We start from the raw sequence: 13,437 nt of genomic DNA, 5'->3' as shown, positions 1-13,437 counted from the left end.
TGCAGCACATACATTGGCTTGTCCCTTGTTCAAGGGTCTGGTGTTCTGATGCCTTCCTCTTGCAAAACAGCCCCAATGCTGGAGCGGGGGGGAGGTCACCCTGTCGACAGCTTTTCCATGCTGCGTTCCTACTTCCTCCCACCGGAGACTAACCAGTACCAAGATTTCCCTGCTACAGGCTGAGCAGCCAGGAAAGCACCCCAAGAGTTAAGACTGTAAATCCAATAGACTGGCTTGAGAAAATAACCAAAATGAAGGTAGGGGGAGATCTTGCTGGCTTCCGACCTGGCTGGATCCGGGAGCTCAGACAGAAACACCGAACATCGGGATGTAATTTCACTCTCTCTTTCTCTGCCTCTTGACTTCCTTCTGTGGGTTTCCACTTATAGAAAGGACCTCACCTGGTGCTTATTTGATGGCACCCAAAGGCAACGAAGTTAAAATCCGCACCTTCCGCACTCGCGTCCAGGTGCCAAAGGGCGTACGCGCTCTTGTCCCAGAGGCCCACCATAGCCTTGAAGCTCAGCCCGACTGGACACGAGCGGAGGGCACTCGGGTCACATGCTTGCCCCCTGACCAAGCTCTGTGGCCTTGAGGCCCGTGGCACCAGGTCCACTGAATGACAGAGGTCTGGACCACACGTTCCCATCCTAGGCTGGGCATCGAGTCCCGTGCATGCGTGTGCATGGAGAGCTGAGGCTGGGCAGATCCCCGGAGGGAAAGCAGGCCGTTGCTTTGCAGCATGGGGACAAGTGTGTGTGGGAGACAAGCCACTCACATCCCCCACGAACATGCGCATAGTTCCTATGTCTTTGATCAACCAGCTGAAGAGGCAAAGCCATGCCTGGTCCTGCTGAAGGTGGGGGCAGCTCTGGGAAAACAGAAAACCTCACAGGAGAGCACCCGGAATGGAGCCCCACTGTGTGCCAAGCCCTGGTTTCCATGTTCTTTCATTGTCTGGGGCTTCAGCTCCTCCTCGGCCACTTCCTGCCAGACAGTCACGCGTAACTCACGGAACCTCTCCAGGCCTCAGCCTTCCTCTCCGGAGCCACTCTCCATTCATTCTCACTCATTCACTCACTCGGTCACCGGGCCCGCTGTGGGTGCTCGGGATACAAGACAGGTGTTCACAGCCGTAGCCCAGTGCCTGGCACGTAGCAGGTGCCCATTCAATACTGGTTCCAGGACTTAATGGGCAAGACAAAAGTCATAGCCTCAAAATGCTCACTGTCTAACAGAGAAAACAAACGAATTGTAACATGCCCTCAGCCTGTTGAGCAGGGAGCCTCTGTCTCGGGCTCAAGAATTCTCCAGTGAGGAGGCATCAGGTCCTTACGGAAGAAGATGCTTTCCCAGCCTGAGGAAAGGAGGAAACGCACAGCTAGCCCAGGAACTGCGTAAACCGCGGTGCAGAGCTCACGGGGAAGAAAGTTCTATTACTAACCTCTTATTAGGGGCTGGAAATTTTACATCTGCCTTTACACGCTTGGAAAGGATCAGAATTTACGCACAAGGAAATAGGAGGACTCTGCCTCCTGCTCTCCCCTCCACTGGGCCCCTGCTCTCACTTGGATTATTGTCCCAGCTGGTCCCCAGCTGTGTCTCCATCCACACAGCTGCCACAGACAGAGGTTATTCTAAAAGCCAAGGCTGGGCCTCTCATGCCTTGGTTTGGAATTCTTCGAGGCTCCACGTCACCCAATCCTCGTGTTCAAGATCTTTTTGTAACAGCGCCCGAGCCGCACGGCTCACCCCGCCGCGGCACTCCCCGGGGTGGACTTGAACGCCCCACGCTGCCTTTTGTGCCTCAGATGCCCGTCTTCCCTTCTGCCTCCGCCAGAAGGCTCCTCTGCTTCCAACTGCAGGCCTCTCCTCTTCAGAGATGTCCTTAGGACCTCTTCCAGAGGCCCCCTGCCCCTCCTCAGTACTCCCCATGCTCTCTCTCTGTTTGCACAGTTTCATCCCCGACCACAGTCTGGTTACACCTGAACTGAGCACTATTTCTTCAGTCGTCATTGCTACGAGCTACAGATCAACCTCGAGGGACTAGAAACGAGGAGTAAGGCTGGGACCCCACCCTTTGGGGAGCCCACTGTCTGCTGGGAGGGTCTTCTAAGACCTGTGGTCAAATCGCTTTCTATAGGTGGGAAGCCTGTTTCCTTTAACCCCGGGGTTCTAAAGTGGGGGCCACGTGATTCCCCCTCCCCCAACGGGGGGGCATTTGGCAACATATGGAGACATGATGATGGTCACAGCTGGGAGGATGTTTCTGGAATCTAGTGAGTAGAGGCCAAACATGCCACTGAATATTCTACAATGCACAGGACAGCCGCCCATGGCAGGGGGCTATCCGGTTCAAAATGTCAATAGAGCTGGGGGGGAGAGAGAGATTGATTCACCTTTGTGAACTCCGACAGCTGGGTTGGTGGTGGTGGCCTGGATGAAGACACCCCAAGACCAGGGTAATTCAGGACTTTTCCCTCCCCCTCCCCCCCCCCCCCCAGGAAATCAGCGAAGTAAGGAGTCTATCGTTCTTCAGCCCCATGTACATTCCTCCCAGATGACAGATCATAACCATTGCAACCAACAAAGTGGGTACGTAACGTCTGTTGGGCTCCTGGGAGATGGTTCCCTCTTCCGAGAAAGGGCATGCACGCTCAGCACTGATGAGTTACGAGATCTTGAGCAAGTTACTGACCTTCTCTGCTCCTGTTTTAAAAAAGGGACTAATAGCACCTAAGTCCTAGAGCTTCCGGAATTAGTATGTAAGTATATTGGGCTACAACAGGGTCCGGCATAAAGTGCCACACTACTATCTAAGATCTTTTGTAATAGGTAATTCCATATGTAATCCCTAATGTCTTTTTTTTAAGAGAGAGAGTGTGTGCAGGGGTGGGGGTGGGAGGGGCAGAGGGAGAGGGAAAGAGAGAATCCAAAGCAGGCTTCACACATGGAGCCTCACATGGGGCTCGATCCCACGCCCCTGGGACCATGACCTGAGCCGAAATCAAGAGTCACAGGCTCAACCAAATGAGCCACCCTGTACGTATCGGCTCTTAAATTTTTTTTTTTCAACGTTTATTTATTTTTGGGACAGAGAGAGACAGAGCATGAACGGGCGAGGGGCAGAGAGAGAGGGAGACATAGAATCGGAAACAGGCTCCAGGCTCCGAGCCATCAGCCCAGAGCCCCACGCGGGGCTCGAACTCATGGACCGCGAGATCGTGACCCGGCTGAAGTCGGACGCTCAACCGACTGCGCCACCCAGGCGCCCCCGTATCGGCTCTTAATAGCATCCTGTCATTGCCACCACCGCCATCATTATCCCCACCACCATCATCAACATCATCATTGACGTTACCGTCGCCCCCACTTACCATCACCTTTATAACGACCGTCATCATCTCCACCAACATCGTCATCAACATCCCTGCCCCCCCCCCACACCTGTCATCCCCACCATCACCATCACCATCATTGTTCCCTTCTAGAGAAAGCTTGTTTATGGAGACCACCCGACTGGGGCACGATTGGATGTCACCCTGCCCCAAAGGCGACGGCCAAAAGGACCAACGCTCAGCCCCTTTGACACAGTCTCCTGGCTATGTCCACAGAACTTGGCTCAGGGTTGTTGGCTCTCCCTCCGTCCTTACCCGCCCAAACCAAAGAGCCACGCCAGCTCAGAGGTTCCAGACGGCTCTCACTCTCGAAACGATCCCACAGGGGCCGTCCTGTAAAACTAAAACAAAACCAGGCAGAAAACCAACCCCCTCCTCCCCCAAAACCAGGCAACGAAAAGCATAAACAGAGGTTTCAAGTTTCTCCTAGTAAAGGCAGGCTGGAGCTTGGCCACAGCTGGTGTAGTTCAACTGCTCGAAGATGTCAGTGAATTGCCTCTCACCTTCCAAGAATTCCAGATACTGGCTGTTGCGGGAGTCCAGTTTGTCCACACATGTCAGGGCTCCCACAAATGTGGTTGTCTCGACCCCCCTCTCGCGGGGGCAAGACGTTCTGTGGTTGCAGCTGGAAGACCACTGCCATCAGGAATGCTAACATTTTCCCAGAGGCTTCCTCCCCACAGACTCCCGCTTGTGTTTCACCCGCAGAACTGGGTTACTCAGCCTGCCCCCTCCCCCCGCCCTGCCCCCGCAGGACGAAGGAGGCTGACAAAGCTAGAATAGGATTGCCATGACTGGCTGAATCAGGCGGGGTACATCGCTGCCCCCAGATAAAGTCTGGGTTCCATCAGCAAGGAAGAATGTGGGGGGTTGAGTGTCACGGTTATATGTCGAGGTACTACGGCTGCGTGCCAAGCTATCCCCGAATTTTGTGGCATTTATTTCGCCCCATGAGTCTGCAATCTGGCAGGGCTCAGTGGGGACAGCGGGTCTCTGCTCCGCTTGGCGACAGGTTACAACAACAGCGACATTTATTTTGCACATGATTTTTGCAAGTTTGTCGGAGTTTGGTGAGTTAAGCTCATCTCCGTTCCCCTTGGTGTCAGCTGGGATGCTCGCTCACATCTGGAAAGTTCCAAACAGCTGCGGCTCCCTGGGCTTCTCGCTGTGTCTCTATGTGGACGGCCCATATGCTCCCTCCAGTGTAACTGGACTTCCCGCGTGTCAGCTCAGGGATCCCAAGGTGTGAGTTAAGAGAAAGAGAGGGAGGGAGGGAGATAGAGGGAGGGAGGGAGGGAGAGGGGGGCAGGAGGGAGAGAGAGCGAGCGAGCATTCCTAGTAGAAGCAGGACCTTAGAAGTCACTGCATCCTATTTATTAGAAGAGGCCCACTGAGGGGCGCCTGGGTGGTTTGGCTGGTTAAGCGTCTGACCTTGGCACGGGTCATGATCTCACGGTTCGCGGGTTCGTGCCCCGCATCGGGCTCAGAGCCTGGAGCCTGCTCCAAATTCTGTATCTCCCTCTCTCTCTGCTCCTCCCCTGCTCTGACTCGATTTCTCCCTGTCTCTCAAAAATAAATAAACGTCAAAGAAAAGAAAGAAAGAAAAAAGGAGAGGCCCACTGAGGCCAGGTCACGAGTAGGAGAGGGGAACTAGACTCCATCTTTTGGGAGGGAGATAAATAATTGGACGTGTTTTAATGTCACATCTACGTACCAATGACAGAGACCCAGAAAAAAAAAACAGACGGTAAAGCACTGTGTTGGGTGGAGAATTAAGAGGACAGCTGACCAATGCTTCGAAACGCTTTTCTCTCTTCAGATCCTAAAACTTACAGCGGTTTGCTCGCCGAAGAATCAGAGTGGGGTCTGCTCAGCAAAGGAAGTAATTCCTCATTTAATTTTAACTTTTTTAGTGTTTATTTTTGGGAGAGAGAGACAGAGAGACAGAGCGCGGGCGGGGGAGGAGCAGAGAGAGAGCGAGACACAGAATCCAAAGCAGGCTCCGGGCTCCGAGCCGTCGGCACAGGGCCCGACGCGGGGCTCGAACTCGCAAACCGTGAGACCGTGCCCTGAGCCGAAGTCGGCTGTGTAACTGACTGAGCCGCCCACGGACCCCAGTATTCCTCATTCTAGAGGCGGAGCAACCCTGTGGCAGTTACTCTCCTCCCGCCTTGGCCTTGGTCCAGTCAGCCTTGCCACCTCCTGACCTCTGACCTCCAGCACCCGCAGCTCTTTGCCTGGGGGCTTGTCTCCTCGCTTTTGGAGCCTGCTCAGCACCCCCTCTGGTCCTTCTCCTGCTTCTACCCTCTGGGGCTCTGGGCGAATGACTGGGAGGAGGAGGCGTATAAATACCCCAGCTCCCTCCCCCTTGGTGAGATGACTTTACCGTGCTCGGTCCCCTCTTCCAAGAGTTCTGCGGCACAGCTAAGCCTCAGTTGGCCACAGGGACTCTGCCTACTTAGTGATGCAGACTGTGTTCACTCTTTGCCTTCCCAGTCGTGCCTCCCATACCTCTCTCGGGTTTTCCTGGGACCGCCGTGGACATAAGTTGCTGGCATGAGAATCCTAGTCTCAGGGTCTGCTTCCAGGGAAAACAAAGGAAGGCAACGAGGTTTAGAACTTGGAGGACAGGACTCAGAGTCTCAGCTCTGCCCCGGAAAGCGCTTGGACATCACCGCCGCCACCCTCACACGAGAGAAGCTGAAGAAAGCGAAGACCGAGGACTTTCCGTAGACACTTCCGGGGATGGAGGTCATGGGGCGGGCCGCCACCCCGAAGTCTGGAGAGACAAGGCGAACGCAGAGATTCACAGCTAAGAAGACCAGCTTAGCAGGTGCAGAAACCACCTTAGCTAATAATCGGTAGGAACGCTTACATGATAATTCTGATAAACTCCAGGAAGTCGACCGCGAACTAGCTCGGGAGATAAATCCTGGGGGCCCAGTCTTAGAAGGACCCCCTACTTTCATAGATTTTACTTCGAGGAGCCTAGCACATTCTCAGTTAATGCCAGACAGAAATCCCCTCCTGTTTGGGGGTAGGGAGAGGGGGAAGTAACCCTTCTAGAATACGCAGAAAGCATTCTCCATAACAAAGGCCCGCCCTCTCAGGGAGGCTTCCAGAGCCACATCTGAGCTGAGAAAGGGGAAATTAAGACAACTCCAGCCTCATCTAGCCTTCCCATCTCTGGTAAGCCAAGAAAAAAAAAAAAAAAGTCTAAGAAATGCTTCTGAAGGTCAGACTGGGAACTCAGGTCCTACAAAACGGAGATCCAGTAACAGTATGATAGATGGCTTCTCCTCTGACACCCTGCCACCCTATCCATGGGCTCCGGTGTACCGGTGGAGTACAACTGAGAATAGAAAGACAGTGATTTTATTTACTAAGGAGTTCTTAGGGAAACCCAAAGACCACAGAGGGTTAAAAAAAAAAAAAAGGAAACTAGAGAAAACAAAAGCCTTCAGGACCTACAGCTACAGCAAATATCAAACACAGCCAGCTTCTCGCCAGATTAACCTCACATTAGCAACCTAATTATCTTGTTTCCTATTATGCACTATGTCGGGTCCGGCTTTCAACAGAAATTGCCAAGATACGCTGAAAGGCAAGAAAAAAACACAGCCTGAGAAGACAAAGCAACTCTCAGAGGCAGAGAGGATACAGGTTCGAGACTTAATGAGACAGTAACTACAAACGCATATATTAAAGGACCTCACAGAGAAAGTAGACGATGTGGAAGCACAGAAAAGGACACTCTATGGAAGATTCAGAAAGGACCGTCAGGGAAAAAAAAAAAAATACGCCACACAGATGTAAGTAACGGTCTCAGTGGGCACGTGAGTTGACTGGACACAGCCCAGTAAGCTTGAAGTTTTGTCAACAGACACTTCCCAAACTGAAATGCAGACAGAAAAAGAATGACAAAAGAAAAAAAAGGGAGAAAATATTCAAGGACTGTGGTGCCACTGAAAAGGCGCTGCATGTGTATAATGGGAAAACCAGAAGGGGAAGAAAATGAGAAAGGAACAGAAGGAATATTTGAAGTGACAGTGGTGGAGAATTTTCTACGCTAACGACAAACACTGCAGAACAGATCCAGGAAGCTTAAAGAATACCAGGCGCAAGATAAATATCAAAGGATCTGTACCTGGGCATACCATATTCAAACTGCAGAAAACCAAAGACAAAGAAGAAATCTTGAAAGGAGCAAGTGCGGGGGGAAAACCCCTTATCTATAAAGAAACAGACTTTTTGTCAAAACCAGGCTAGCAAGAAGAGAGTGGGATGAAGTATTCAAAGTATTGAAAGAGAAAACCACCAGGGCACCTGGGTGGCTCAGTTGGTTAAGCCTCCGACTCTTGATTTCCGCTCAGGTCGTGATCTCACGGTTCGTGAGACTGAGCCCGGAGTCAGGCTCAGGGCTGACAGTGTGGAGCCTGCTTGGGATTCTGTCTCCGTCGCCCACCCACCCCCCCCCCCCGCCCCTGCCCCCGCTCGAGTGCATGCTATCACTCTCTCACCCTCTCTCTCAAAATAAATAAATAAATAAACACTAAAAAAACCAAAAGATAAAAGCCACCAACCTAGAATTTAGCATCCAGTGAAATTACCCCTCAAAAGTGAAGGAGATGTTCTCAAACAAACAAAAACCAAGGAAATTTGTGGCCAATAGACCTGCCTCCCAAGAATTGTTAAAAGAAGTTCTTTGGAGAGAGAGAAAATAATGTTAGAAACTCAGATCTACATAAAGAAGAGTGTCAGAGAAGAGATAAATTAAGGAAAATAAAAATGAAATTGTACGAAAAACCCTGAACTGATGTGATATATAGCTATTCAAAGTAATAATCATGTTGGGTGATTATAACATACGAATAAGTGAAATGAATGGCAACGAAGTTACAGGGAATGGGAGGGAGGAATTGGGAAAACTTTGTAGTACCTGTAACACAACAGTGTTGCTCGAAAATAAATTTAGATTACGTGGTAAATACATATTGCAACCTCTATGACAATCAGTAAACTTTAAAAAAAAAAAAGAAGTATAATTTATCTGTTAAGAGAGGAGAGAAAACTTAATTCTATAAAATGCTCAGTGAAGACCAGAAAAATCAGAGAAAGAGCACGTTTTTTAAGAAACCAAGAAAACGTGCAATGAATACAAAGCAGTTACCCACAAGCTAGATATTAGCGCAATTATACTGATAAACATTTTAAAGTTGAATAGTTTAAATACACCAACTAAAATATAGAGACGGTCAGAGTGGCTTAAAAAGTAAGACCCAACTGCATTTTGTCTACAAGAAACCCATTAAAAAAAATTTTTTTTATGTTTATTTTTGAGAGAGAGAGAGTGTAAGGGGGGAGAGGAAGAGAAAGAGGGAGTCACAGAATCTGAAGCAGGCTCCAGACTCCAGCCTCTGAGCTGTCCGCAGAGCCTGACACAGGGCTTGAACTTGCGAACTGTGAGATCATGACCTGAGCCAAAGTTGAATGCTTAACTGACTGAGCCATCCACGTGCCCCTACAAGAAACCCATCTTAATTGTATACGTGCGCTTAAATGAAAACTAACGGGATAAAGAAAGGTATACTATGCTAACATTAATCAAAAGAAAGCTGGAGTAGCCGTATTAACTTCAGACAAAGCAGACTTCAGCACAAGGAATAGTAGGAGGGATTAAAGAGGAAATTATAAAATGATAAAAGGGTCCATTCTCCAAGAAGACATAACAGCCCTTAATGTATATGCACCTAACAACAGAGTGTCAAAATACATAAGGCAAAAACTGATAGAACGGCAAGGAGAAATAGACAAATCCACTATTATTTGGGTAATAATATCATTGGATCTTAATAATATTGGAAGTTGGAGACTTCAACACCTTTTTTTTTTTTTAGTGATTGACAGATCCATTAAGCAAAACTCAGTAAGCATATAGCTAAATCGAACAGCACTATCAGTCAACTGAATCTAATGGACATTCACATAACTTAACAACAGAAGATTATACTTTCTTCTAAGCTCACATGGAACATTCACCAAGACAGACCACCGTTTAGACTGTAAGATAACTGTAACAAATTTAAAAGATTAGAAATCATATAAAATACATACTTAGTCTACAACGGAATTAAACTAGAAATCAAGAATAGAAAGCAACCTGGAAAATCCCAAAATAATTGGAGAAGAAAAAGCACACATAGATCAAAGAATACATCAGAGAAGAAATTTTTTAAGTATTTTATTTTTATTGTTTAAAGTTTATTTATTTTGAGAGAGAGAGAGAGAACAATCATGAGTGGTAAAGGGCAGAGAGAGAGAGAGAGAGAGAGAGAGAGAGGGGGAATCCCAAGCATGCTCCACACTGTCAGCATAGAGCCCGATGCAGGGCTCAATCTCATGACTGAGATCATGACCTGAGCTGAAATCAAGAGTCGGACACTTAGCCAACTGAGAGCCACCCAGGTGCCCCTGAAATATTTTTAAATAAATGAAAATAAAAACATAACTTATCGAAATTTGTGAGGTGTGGTGAAAGAGGTGCTTAGAGGGAAATCTATAACATTGAACACAGATACTAGAACTTAAGAAACCTTGGGACGCCTGGGTGGCTCAGTCGGTTGAGCATCCGACTGTTGATTTCAGATCAGGTCATGGTCCCAGGATTGTGGGATCGAGCCCATGCTTAGCGTGGAGCCTGCTTAAGATTCTCTCTCTCTCTCTCTCTCTCTCTCTCTCTCTCTCCCTCTCTCTCTCTCTCTCTCTCTCCCCTTCTGCCCTTCTCCCCAGTACCCCCCTCACATTCTAAATTAAAAAAAAAAAAAGAAATAAAACTAGATTTTTAAAAATGTTTATTTATTTTTGATAGAACACAAGAGAGGGAGACACAGAATCCAAAGCAGGCTCCAGGCTCTGAGCAGTCAGCACAGAGCCCAACATGGGGCTCAAACTCGCGGAACATGAGATCATGACCTGAGCTGAAGTCTGTCCCCCAACCTACTGAGCCACCCAGGTGCCCCAAAATAAAGAAAACTCTAAAATCAGTAACCTAAGAGATGAAAAATAAGCATATTAAAATATGCTCCACACAGTATGTCCTTAGGGGAATTGCAAATTAAAATGACAATGATAGGGGGCGCTCAGTGGCTCAGTTGGTTAGGCGTCTGGCTATGGCTCAGGTCACGAAGTCGCCGTTCAGGGGTTCGAGCCCTGCTCGGGTTCTGTGCTGACAGCTCAGAGCCTGGAGCCTGTTTCAGATGCTGTGTCTCCCGCTCTCTCTGCCTCTCCCCTGCTTGGCTCGCTCTCTCGCTCTCTCTCTCTCTCTCAAAAATAAATAAACATTAAAATTGTTTTTAAAAATAACAATATGCCAGCACACATCTACCAGACTAGCTAAAATGCAAAAACACTGACCACACCAAATGCTGGCAAGAATGCAAAGCAGCAGAAGCCTCGTTCATCGCTGCTGGAAATGCACACCGGTAGGGACACTCTGGAAAAGCGTTTGAAAGTTTCGTACAAAACGAAACATTCTCTAACCATGTGATCCAGCAATCGCACGCCTCTGTATTTGCCCAAAGGAGTTGAAAACATGTCCACACAAAACTTGCGCACAAGGGCTTGAAGCAGCTTCATTCCTAACTGCCCAAGACTGATTTGGATAAAATGTGGTACATCCAGACGACGGAGTATTCAGTGCTGAAAGAAAAAGAAAAAGAGAACGAAGGAGAAAAAGAAAAAGAAAAAGAAAAAGAAGAAAAAGAGAAAGAGAAAGAGAAAGAGAAAGAAAAAGAAAGAAAAAAGAAAAAGAAAATCATCAAGCCCCCAAAAGACAAGGAGGAATCCTAAAAGCGTATTCTAAGTGCGGAAAACTAAACAGGAACAGGAAATAGATCAGTGGCTTCCCAGGTTCACGTTGCTCTATCCTGGCAGACACAAGTCATCGCGCATTTGTCCAAACCCAATTCTGTCAAAAGCGTACAGGAGTGAGTGAACCGTGACGTAAACTGCAGACTTTAGTTAATAACAACCGCGTAAATATCGGTCACTAACCGGAACAAATACACCACATTAAGGCAAGACGCTAGTAACAGGGGAAGTCGTGCTCATGGAAGGGAGGTGTGTGGGACCGGTCTGCGCTACCCGTTTTTCTGTAAATCTACACCTCTTATTGAACAATTTTATTCATCTTTACTACTCCTTTAAAACCTGAGAGATGGGCTTAAGACAAGTGAGTTACGACGTGATGTGAGCTGAATTTGTATTGAAGCCACACTTGGGAACCCCCTGGGTGAAGGGACTGGGTTTTTATTATTTGGGGGTCTCCAGGCTCCTCCCTAGGCCTGACACAGAGCCGATAAAGGCTGCATAGCGCAGGGCAGGTGAATTTGAATAATGAAACCGTATGCAAAGTGACAAGCTTCCCATTTATTGCCTCTGGGGCCTCACGACAATTCCCTGTTCTCTTTAACTCCTATTTTGACATCATTTCAGACCTACAGGCAGGTGGCGAGAATCGTCCAAAGAATTCCCGTGTTCCCTTCCCCCGATTCCCCCCCCCCCCAAGCCTTCACGGAGGACCCCATGTGGTGTGACCTTCCCTGTCTTTCCAGTGTTTTCACCCCCATTTCCCAAGGAAGAAACAGGCTGAGGGAAAGGCCCCATTTTCATCTTCGTTCTGGTAGGAACAATGATGAACATTCACTGAGCGCCTACTACGTGGCGGGGCATCGTTGCAAGCACTTCACGGGCCTTTTGGCATTTCCTCTCACCTGGCCCCAGGAAGCAGCCCGTCGGGATCCCACTTGGCAGATGTGGAAGTTGAGGCACAGGGACGGTGACCCTGCGGCCCAGAGTTCCACAGTCAGTAAGTGGTGGACTTGGTCTGCGGAGGCAGGTGTTTTGGCGACAACTGAAGAGTGAGGTTGACTTAAAACCGCAGAAAACAGGGTGGGAGCCAAGTTGGGAGTGTGGGAGGGCAGACGGCACAGGCCCCGAGATCAAGAGTCAGGCGCTCGACTGACTGAGCCACCCAGGCTGTCCCTTCCTTATGACTTTCTTAATAACATTTTCTTTACTCTAGCTTACTTTATTATTATTATTATTTTTATTAAAAGCTTTTGTGGGCGCCTGGGTGGCTCAGTCGGTTGAGCATCCGACTTCAGCGCAGGTCATGATCTTGTGGTTTGTGGGTTCAAGCCCCACGTCGGGCTCTGTGCTGACAGCTCAGAGCCTGGAGCCTGCTTCGGATTCTGTGTCTCCCTCTCTCTCTGCCCCTCCCCCGCTCATGCTCTGTCTCTCTCAAAAATAAATATTAAAAAAAATTTTTTTTGAAAGCTTTTAAAAAATGTCTATTTATTTTGAGAGAGAGAGAGAGCACGGAGGAAGGGCAGAGAGAGGGAGAGAGAGAGAGAATCCCAAGCAGGCTCCACCCTGTCAGCCCAGAGCCTGACACAGGGCTCGAACCCACAAACCATAAGATCATGACCTGAACCGAAATCAGGAACCAGACACTTAACCAGCTGAGCCCCCCAGGCACCCCTCTAGCTTCCTGTATTCTAAAAATACAGTATATAATACTGTACAACACGGAAAATATGGTTTAATCAACTGTGTTATCTGTAAGATTTGGCCAACAGTAGGCTATTAGGAGTTACGTTTTTGGGGAGTCAAAGTTGCATGTGGATTTTCTACTGCCCCGGGGTCTGCACCCCTAACCCCCCATGTCATTCAAGGGTCAGCTGTATATGAGTTTGAGTCCCTGGGTGTGGGTGTGAATGTGTGTGGCCGAGTGTGCACCCCTGTGAACACGTGGAGTGTGTGGATGAGTGTGAGTCAGTGTGAACATATGGGTGGGTGAGTGAGTGTACGTGGAAGGGTATGAATGTGTGCAGGTGTGCGAGTGGATGTGTGAGTACGTGAGTGTGAATGTATGCACGTGAACGTGTTTGGAGAATGTGAGTGCGTGGGTGTGAGGGTGGGTGCGAACGTGCGTGCAAGCTTTTCTAGGCAGGAACAAACCTGTGTCAGTGAAGCAATG

Source organism: Prionailurus viverrinus, chromosome E3 (genome assembly GCF_022837055.1).
Source record: "Prionailurus viverrinus isolate Anna chromosome E3, UM_Priviv_1.0, whole genome shotgun sequence".
NCBI classification, from domain to species: Eukaryota; Metazoa; Chordata; class Mammalia; order Carnivora; family Felidae; genus Prionailurus; species Prionailurus viverrinus.
The sequence above is the reverse complement of the archived record's forward strand: the minus strand, read 5'-3'. Positions refer to the sequence as shown.